This window comes from Carlito syrichta, unplaced genomic scaffold, assembly GCF_000164805.1.
Source record: "Carlito syrichta isolate Samal-C Ts95f unplaced genomic scaffold, Tarsius_syrichta-2.0.1 Scaffold288003, whole genome shotgun sequence".
Lineage (NCBI taxonomy): Eukaryota > Metazoa > Chordata > Mammalia > Primates > Tarsiidae > Carlito > Carlito syrichta.
Window position 1 is genome coordinate 710,081 of NW_007232099.1, and position 11,095 is coordinate 721,175.

Sequence of the window (11,095 nt, forward strand, 5' to 3'; positions counted from 1 at the left end):
GGTAGAGGCTGTGGTGGACGGGAGCAGCCACTGCACTCCAGTCTGGGCAACAGAGTGAGACTCTGACTCAAAAAAACAACAACATAAAAAACATGAAAAAGACCCATTGGGAGCCAGCCACGCAGGCCCACTGAGCGTTAGGGATCAGGAAGGGCCATTTACCCCTAGACCACTAGGATGCGTTTGGGAGCTATTGACCCCATTTTCTCACCCTTTCTACTCAGCACTAACCAGATTAAGCTCCTGTGAGCTCAAAACATAAAAACTCTGAGACCGGGATGAACACAAGCTAACTTTAGAAGCTCATTGCTCCCATTCTTCCTCAAACTGCAGTTTTGGCTTTCACACAACTTATAATTCAAACTCGTGTCATATCTAAGAGCCTTAGTATTGGTCACAGGCTTCTGGGTCATGATCTTAGGATTTATTGAAGGTGTAAATTGTAGAATATAGTTTTAGAAGACAGCCATTTTGTTGGAAGAATGCGACTGGGTTACTTGCAGGTAGCCCACTGTGAACTTTGGACTGGGCCACATTCCAAACATTCTGGGATGGGCCACTTTCGTTTGTAAAGTAAATACTTAAGCTTCTATAGAATTGCTTAACTTGGTATAAATTAAGCAGCTTAGGATGAAAAAGGTTTATAGAATATGTCAGTCACGGATTAGGTTATCTTTTGTTATGGGATTTTAAGATTATCATATGAAAAGGGTTTAAAGGCAATCATTGATTAAGTTTTCATGGATTAAGGTTTCTGGTGGGTGAGGGACGCCCCTCCCACATCTGACTTTGTGTATAAAAGACCCGTTGTAATTCCCAATAACACACATTGTTTCTGCACTAGACCGGAGTCCAGTCTTTTTCTTTCTTTCTCTCTTCTTCCCCCCAATTGCCGACGTCATCTCCCCTTTGGGGTACCCTGAACCCGGCTGGAGCTGGTCCCCAGCAAAGACCTGTACATGGAAAACTAAAAAACATTACTAGGTGATATCAGTAGTGTTGATGGAGTAGGACCTTTTTGAAAACTGTTCTGTCATAAATATAATAATAACTCTAGAAAAAAATGCAGCAGTTGAGAATTTTAAGAATTCTGGAATGTAGGGAATATTAAAAACAAGTTTTCAATAGTCAAAATAATATTTATTCAAAAAAAACTGAATCTCAGTATGAGCAATTGAATTTTGCTAAAAATGCCGTTAGCCTGCAATCACGTTAGCTTGTCTTCTTATCCACATCTTCCTAGCTCCATATCCCTGCAAACAGTAGAAATCTGAAGGCTAACAGCCACTGGAGTAGACAACACAAATGTGGAAATTTTCTCAAACACCACTCTCAGAGTATTGTTATTACTTGATTTATCTGATAATTCCCTGGAAACCTCATTCATAGACTCTGTCTTTATTTGACCTGATTTAGACTTCAACCCAAACAGCCTTTTCCACAGGAGCATTTGGGAAAAACAAACAATGACAATTGTTTAATAATGCAGTTGCCTGCAATGATAATAATAGTGGAAGACAACAAGCTGATCAAGAATCTTAAAAATGAAAAAATTAAATATCTATTGAGGTCTCTGAAAATGTCTAAATATTCCTGTGAATCTAAAAGGTCATGTACATATTGTGTTTATAACCAGGACGGTGCATGCACAGCAAAGACTTCAGAAGTAATTGAGATTTCACCTGTGACTAGACTTGAGGTTCAGCATGAACAGAATGTGAAGAATGAGGCAGAGTTACAAACATCCTGCCTTTGTATTGGTGGTAAGACTCAACACACGAGTCACTTGGCAATGTCTATGAGATTTATTGGAACTGAGCACTTAAAGAAATTTGTGTCCAACCACTAGATGGTCACTAGCCTAGCAAAGCAGAGACATCAGTGGCCACACACCAAAAAATTACATAGACTTTACTGAATCAGTTATTTAGTTTATATTAGTTGATATGGCTAATTAAGTCCATGAGTCACAACCATCATCTCTTTATCAAATGGTTGTTTATTCATACCCTTAGTATTTCATTCAGAACACTCTCTCTTTTTTAATTTTTTTGCAATATAGATTGACTGAGAATTTTCCAAATGATTTGTTTTGCTTGAAACTTTCTTCTTCAAAATTAAAAAGAAAAACCAAAAACACTATTTTCTTCAATTCAGTCTTTTTCTTTTGCATTTTACTATCAGTAGTCATAATAAAAACACCTAATTTCTACAATACTTTGCTAGATATTCCCTCAATCAAGTGTCCAATATTATCATTTACAAATACTATTTTCCACAAAACGCTAAAACACAGTTCAATCAGGTTTTGTTTTGTTTTTTCCTTTTCTGTTTTATAACAAGTATCACCTTTGGTCTACTTTCCAAAAACATGCTCTTCATTCATATTTGAGACCTTGCTAGATTGCCCTTAAAGTCAGTATTTCTAACATTCACCTCAAAACTCTTTTAGCTTCTACTCATTACCCACTTCCAAAGCTTCTTACAAATATTTAGGTATTTATTATAGCACCCCATTTTTTGGTATCAAAATCTGTCTTGACTGGATTGCCATAAAAAAGAAACCATAGAATGGGTAGATTAACAATTTTTTTCATAGTTCTAGAGATGAATAATTTAAGATCAATGTCTGGTACGGTTAAGTTTCTGATAAGTACTTTTTTCCTGGAGTAAACATTGCTGTCTTTTCACTGTATCCTTACATGACAAAGAAAAAGCTTTTGATGTCTGTTTCTTTTTTTATAAGGGCACTGGTTCTACCGAGTAAGGGTGTCATTCTTATGACCTTAGTTAACGTTAATCACCTCATTCAAGGTACTATAATTCTATCCTCAACACAGTCATTTTAGGGGTTAGGGATTTAATATATAAGTGGTTAGAAGACATAATTCTGTAATAGTGGAACATGTCAGAATAGTGTCTCACCAAGTAGGGAGTCTTAATAAAGACATTTACATATATATATTTCAGAATTTAAAATTGCTACTAGCAGCATGAACAATTTACTGTAAATTTTCAACAACGAATTCAAGTAGGCACAAGGAAACAAGTCAAGAAACTAGAAGATAGACAATTTAAGATTATCCTGTCTGAGGAAGAGAAAGAGCATGAAGAAAAGTGCACAAAGTCTTATTGACTGGCAGAATCTTAACAAATGTATCAATACACAACAGAAATTTCAGAAGAAGAGAAGGGAGTTAAAAAGGCAAAACAAACATTTGAAAAAATAACGACTAAAAACTTCTCAAATTTGAGTAAAAAAAATAATCTACACATCTAAAAAACACAGTGAACCTCAAGGAGGACAAACTCAATGAGATGCACATGCAGATCCTTCTCAATCCAACTGTAGAAAGCCAAAGCCAAAGATCTTGAAAGCGACAAGAGAATAGCAAGTTACCATATACAAGTAAGCCTCAATAAGATTATCAGTTGATTTATTTACTTATTTTTAAATCAAGAACCATGGAAGTCAGTTGGCAGTCAGATGTCATATTCAAAATTCTGGGGAAAAACAAAAAACAAAAACACCTGTCAGTCAAGATTTTTACATCCAGCAAAACTATATTTTTTCTCTTTCTTTCTTTCCTTCTTTCTTTCTTTCTTTCTTTCTTCCTTCCTTCCTTCCTTCCTTCCTTTCTCTTTCTTTCTTTCTTTCTTTCTTTCTTTCTTTCTTTCTTTCTTTCTTTCTTTCTTTCTTTCTTTCTTTCTTTCTTTCTTTCCTTAAGCAGAGTTTATTAACAAGAAGAAGAGAAGGAAACAGGAAGTTTCATGGCAGGCAGACCTTCCATGAGCAAGTTTCTAAAAAAGAAAAGTCAGCCTATTTTTCATTAAGGGAAAAATTAAAACATTATCAGAAAAACAGTAATGAGAAAATGTATTACTCTCAGCCATTCCATACAAAACATACTAAGGAGTGTCATATAGACTAAGATGAAAGGACACTACAGAATAATTAGAATCTATATGGAGCTAAAAGAACAATATCAAAGGTTGATTAAACAAAAAGATATTAAAAGTCATTCTTTTGTTTGCAATATATTTTTCTGCCATCTAATTTAGCATACAATGTGCAAAATGTGATAATTTTGCATTTTAGTTGTGGGCATACAATGAATAAAGAAATAATTTGTGTGAAAATAAAGTCTGAAAAGAAGGGAGAGATAAGGGAGCTATTAATACATAGGAACAAAGTTTTTGTCTACTATTTAAACTATATTGGTATTAAACAAAACAAGATAGTTTTACATTAAGATGTTATATGCAATCCACCAAAGAAACCACTAAGAAAATAATAATATGTAAATATATTGGACTGATGCATAAGTTCATAGTGTTTTCACTTGCCCATGGAATGCAAATATATTGGACTGATGCATAAGTTCATAGTGTTTTTACTTGCCCATGGAATGCAAATATATTGGACTGATGCATGAGTTCATAGTGTCTTTACTTGCCCATGGAATGCAAATATATTGGACTGATGCATGAGTTCATAGTGTCTTTACTTGCCCATGGAATGCAAATATATTGGACTGATGGATAAGTTCATAGTGTTTTCACTTGCCCATGGAATGCAAATATATTGGACTGATGCATAAGTTCATAGTGTTTTCACTTGCCCATGGAATGCAAATGTTACACGATGGTTGACTGATCACAGTTCATCACATTTGCCAGTTCTCAGGTTTACTGATGTGGATTAAAGCATTTAAAAGGACTTCATCGAAGCCTGATGGTCTTCCTAGCATAGGAAATCATTCAGGTCAAAGTAGTCTTCTTTGAAATGACAAAAATACTTTATTGCTGTGCTTTCCCCCGTGGCATTCTCCCCGTACATGGCACAAATGTTTGAGCTGCCTCCACTGCCTTTGCTTCTCTGTTAAATTCACACAGAAGAAAATGTCCAAAGTGTTTGTTTCTTTTCACTTGATCCTCCTTCTTCTTTAATCCACAAATAGCTCTTTCTTCATATCCTCAAAATGCAAGGCATATTCACAAGCATAACACTGCACTCCAATGACAAATAACAGACAATAAGCAAACTCCCAACACCGCAGAATTTATACATCAACCTAATATATATGTACATATATGTCTATATTTATTAATTGGTAGATAGATAAATTGATAGAGATTGATAGAATTATGGATATAGAGCCATATAAACATATATATATATACAATATTACATTAGAAAATAGCTACTTATAAAAAAAGATGTTGTTAAAATATGTTGGAACAATGAAAATATAGACATATAGAATACAAAATAGTAGAAATACTACTACTTAGTTAATAGTTACATTAAATTTAACTAGGTTAAATATTATAGTCACAAACAAATTTGCATAATACACAAGCATTTATAGTCCAAATATCTGCTTGTAGAAGAAATACAAATAAACTGAAAATAAAATGATAAAAATAGATACACCATGCAAAGATTCCCCAAAATAACTGAGTCAATAACTAATTTCAAATAATATTTTAAGACAAAAATTGATATGATGGACAAACAAGAACATTTTATAATTATAAAGAATCAATTTAGTCAGAATGTATTACAAATTATAAGCATATATGCTTAACCCTAGAGCCTCAAAATACATGCAGGGAAAAAAAAATGACAGAATGGAAAGGAGACATAGACAACAATAATAGCTGAAGTCCTCAATATTCCATTTTTTTATAATGGGTAGAAAGAAACTAGTCAGAAGGTTAACAAGTAAATAGAAGAATTGATCAACACTATGTATCAGTTAGAATCACAGACATTTATGAAAAACTCCTCCCAAAAGCAGAATAAAATTTTTATCAAATCCTCATGAAGCATTCTTCAGGATATAACTTAGGCTATAGAATAATTCTCTAAAAGAATTATCAATAAAATAATTGAGGTTATACATAGTATATTTCTGACTTAATTTAAGTGAAATTACTAATTAATGACAGAAAATTTAGGAAATTTCCAATGTGGATTTATACCATGTGAAAACTATACAGCAAACTTCTAATAAACAATGGGGAAAGGTAAAAATTACATTAAAATAAGGAATAAAAATAAAATAGCATACTACTAAAATGTATACAATGCAGCTAAAGTAACACTTGGGGGGAAATTTCAAATTTCTAAGAAGAAATATTTTAAATAAATAACCCAGTAATCTAGCTTAAGAAATTAGTAAAAGAAAAGTCAATTAAATGCAAATTAAGGACAAAACCAATAATAAATATTAGAGAGAAAATAATAATACAATGAATAACAAAATAGCAAATGAAAAAATCAAAAGAGAAAATAAACAAAATCAAAACTTTTTCTTTAATAAGATCAACAAAAATTAACAAATCTTTAAATTTGCTGACAATGAAGAAAAGGAAGACTTAAATAACTAACATCAGGAATAGAATAAGAGGCAGTACTACATACCTACCTGACATTTAGGGAAAAAAAGGAAGATGATGAACTACCATGTACACTATTATATTAAATAAACAAAATAAAACAAAGTTTAAGAAAGATAATCTCCCAAAACAGACTTCAAAACCCCCAGAAAAGCAAAATAGACCTGTTATGACTAAACATATTAAATTATTATTTTTAAAATTACCGTAATAAAAAGCTTGCAATAAAATGACCTCACTAGTAATTTCCACCAAATATTTAAAGAATAATGAACAACAATTCCTTACACATTCCTCTCTAAAACACAGGAAGAGGAAACCCTCTCCAACTTATTCTGTCACAAAAATCAGACAAATACATCACAAGAAAAGCACAAATTACTATACTTTATGAGTATAGATTTTTAAAAAATCAATAAAGTACTGGTCAATCAAAGCCAGGAAAATACAAATAGGTTTAAGCATTATAATCAATTTAGATTTATTGCAGAAATGCAAGGTTGGCTCAACACATGAAAATAAATCAAAGCAACTCATAATGTTAATGACGTAGAGAACAAAAGTCACATTATCATTCAAAATAAGTAGAAAAATCAAGCCGGGCTCGGTGGCTCAGCCTGTAATCCCGCGCCTTTGGGAGGCTGAGGGGAGTGGATTGACTGAGCCCACGGGTTCGCGGCAGCGAGACCTCACCTCTACAGTAAATCAAAAAATCAGCCGGGCCTGGTAGCGCAGGCCTGTAATTCTGGGTACTCGGAGGGCTGAGGCGGAAGGATCGCCGGAGCCCAGCAGGTCGAGGCTGCAGTGGCCGGGAGCGGCCACTGCACTCCAGTCTGGGCGACAGAGTGAGACTCCAACTCAAAAAAAAAAAAAAAAAAAAAAAGTAAATCAAAATTTTGGTTATTTAAAAGGTAATGTTAAGAAAATGAACAAGCAAGTCATAGAAGGATAGAATATATTTGCTATGTGTGTTTGATAAAGAATTTGTTTCCCAATAAAAGATTTGCCAATTCTTAAAAACAACAACAAAAAAAGATACGAATTACACATTTCAGAAAGCAAGGCACACATATGGCAAGTAATCATAAGAAGTTGCTCATTTCTCATTCAAGAAATGGAGATTAATTCTACACTGAAATACCAGTTTGTACTCACTTGAATTTATAAAATTAAAAACTGAGAACAACAAATGTAGATGGTGATGGGAAGAAAACTAGAACTCATACATTGTTGATAGAATGCAAAATGATACAGAAAATTTGGAAAAACAATTTATTTGTTTCTTAATCTTTCCATATGCCCTGATATTTTATTCCCCGATTTTTCTCCAAGCTAAACCAAAATGTATGTTCACACAAAGAATTTTACTCTAATGTACTTAGCAGTTTTAGTAGCATAAGCTCCAAATTAGATATAACCCACATGATTATTAACTTATGAATAGTGAATGATGGATTATCCATGCAATAGAGCAGTAAAAAGGAATGAACTGTAGAAAGGAATGAACTACAAATATAGAAATAATGTATCAGCTGGGCTCGGTGGCTCAGCCTGTAATCCCACACCTTTGGGAGGTTGAGGTGAGTGGATTGCCTGAGCCCGCGGGTTCGAGACCTGCCTGGGCAAGGGAGACCTCATCTCTACAATAAAATAAAAAAATCAGCCAGACGTGGTAGCGCGCGCCTGTAGTTCCAGCTACTTGGAAGACTGAGGCGGAAGAATCGCCGGAGCCCAGCAGGTCGAGGCTGCGGTGGCCGGGAGCGGCCACTGCACTCCAGTCTGGGCGACAGAGTGAGACTCCAACTCAAAAAATAATAATAATAATAATAATGTATCATGCAAGCGTTAGGCAAAGTAAAAGTAGTCAGACACAGAGACTGTATAGCTACTTATGTGGAGTTGTAGAGAAGTTTAATCTAGAGAGAGAATAGATTTGTGTTGTCAGAAACAGGATTTCAAAGACAAGAGACAAGAAAAACATTTGTATTAATGAAAATGTTCTATATCTGGGCTGCACTATGAGAATATAATGCAAGCTAAATATGTAATTTAAAAAATTCTGGTAGATACATTAAAACAGTAATTAAAAAGGGCTACAATTAAATTTACTGTGTATATTTTATTTAACTTAATATCATTTACCACATTGGGTTAGCCACATTTCAACTGTTAAAGTACCACATGCACCTGTTTGCTGTTCTATCAAAGAGTGAATACAGTTCTACAGTATGGTGCTGATGGTTTGAGCACCATACTCAGATTTTGATAGACTGACAAAATTCATAGAATTTTACACTTAAATCCATACATTTTAGTGTGTGTAAATGATACATTAAAAAGCTGATTAAAAACAAGCATGATAAAATACAACAGTATAAACTAGTGATGATGGGAATTGTCTCCTCTGCACTTTCAGAATATAAGCAATGTGTGTGTGTGTGTGTGTGTGTGTGTGTGTGTGTAAACCTATCTATCATCTATCCATCTATTTATATTGCATTCATCAAAATTAAAGAAGCCATCAAATGTTTCAGAAACTGTATGAAGGGGATCCCCAAAAATCAGAATTAACTTTTGGAAGGTTGGCTCTTTGTAGTACACTCAGAATACGTTCCTCCGAACCAAATGGTCAATCAATGTCTTCATCTCTAAGTTTTGGGAAGATTGTGTCATGATCTGCAGATGAAACGTCCTGAGTTGCGGTAAATAGGTGACTGGCTCTTCCACCAGGACAATGCATATGCCCACATTATGCTGAGTGATCAGTAGTTTTTGACCAAAAATGGCACGACCCTTGTGCCCCACCTTTCCTGTTCACCCAATCTTCCCCATGGGCAACTTTATTATTTGTTTCCCCAGATGAAAAAAGTCTTCAAAGGGCAGCATTTTGCTAATGTGGAAGACGTGAAACAAAAAAACAGCATAAGTGCTAAAAGGCATCAAACTTGAGTTCAAAAACTGTTTTGAGCAGTGGTAAAATGTCTCAATAGGTGTATTGCATCAAACGGAGAGTGTTTTGAAGGTGCCTGAAATTAAACGTGTAAGTATGAATACACAAGTTTTTGTAAATGAATTACATTCCCCCATGTGTTCTATATACCAAAAGTCAGACAGCAGAGTAAAAAAGTGTACACAGAGTTCTTTTTCCACAAGTGGGAACACACTATACATTGTGTTTTATTCTGCTTTCTGGACTTTCTTCCCATAAAACACTTGAATGACTGTTGAGAGTTTAGAAATGCAAGACATTAACATGATCGAAAAGTACTCTAGAGAGAAGACAGTCAAAGATAGTAGAGTTCCCTTAAGGTATGCATATCCCATTAATCAATACCAATGGTAGCAAAGAAACAACTCCAAGGGAAAAGAAGTAAACCCCTTTGTTATGAATTCATTTTTCAACACAATCTTTTCACCTGGCTGTTAATTTGAAATTCAAGGCAGTAATAAAAAATAGCATTTTGTCATGTAGCTTCAGATAAATAGATGTGAGCTTGGGTTTCATTGCCCTGGGACCTTACTCTCTTTAATTTCAGTGACCTTCTGGGATAATTACAGTCACCATTTACAGAGTTTATTGATTAAGTAATTAATAAATGATGATGAACCCAGGCATTCCTACGTGTGAGCATTGCAGCAGCAACAGCAGAGCAAGTATTGAATACTAACCTTCCACCTGTGAATAGTAGAGTCAGAATAAAATCTAAGAGGCACTATCATTCTAACAGTCTCTGCTGCACTTAGAAAAAGTGAAGAATTCCAGTCATTTATTTCCATCTTCTCTTAGTTTGCAACACTAAAGCACTGTACAAAAAAGGGCATTTCAGAACAAATGGGAAGATTCAAAATGCTCAGCTCCAACATACTTTCACAAGAAATTCCATATCAATTTTCCATTTTCTTTATTCTCCTAAGTACCCTGTTGTACATTGTTGAAAACTACCTTATTTTCCTAAAAGTGTGCAAAGTGAGACAATTTTAAAAGAAAATTATTTAAGCTCAAAGAGAAAGTGTTAAGACTTTCTACATCAATATTTTCTAAACTCACTTAAGAGTTTATTTCTGTGTTGAATTGCATATATATTAAACATTTGCATATTTAAGCAAGACAAGTAACATATATGTTTAGTGTTTCTTGTGATTAGCTTAGATATTATTGCTGCTATAAAAATATATAGACCAAACTTGGTTTTCTGTTAGAGAATGAAGAATAAAAGTAAAATACACATATATTTCAAAATCTTTTGATATTAAAAATATTTTTATTTATTAAAATATGCATTTTAATACTGCCAAAAATCATTGCTATTCTTTTTTATAATGGATATATAAACTGCAATATTTAAGATGATGATTAATCTTTTAGCAAATGATAAACATGATGCAATTTTTGAAAATTGTTTGGAGAGTAGATTTTAGGTGTTCTTATAAAAAAATAAAGATGTGAGATAATGCATATGTTAATTACCTCAATTTAGCTATTCCACAATATATACATGTTTCAAAACAACATATCACAATATTTATTTAACTGCACCTATGCATAATATTTAATTTCTAATATAGAGTGTATATTGAGAATTCCAAAAAACTATATAGACATATAGAATTTGTTACAATCAGAATTGATAATATTTGTTATATTTTATATTTAATTCTATTTTTTTGAGTTGAAGTCTCACTTTGTTTA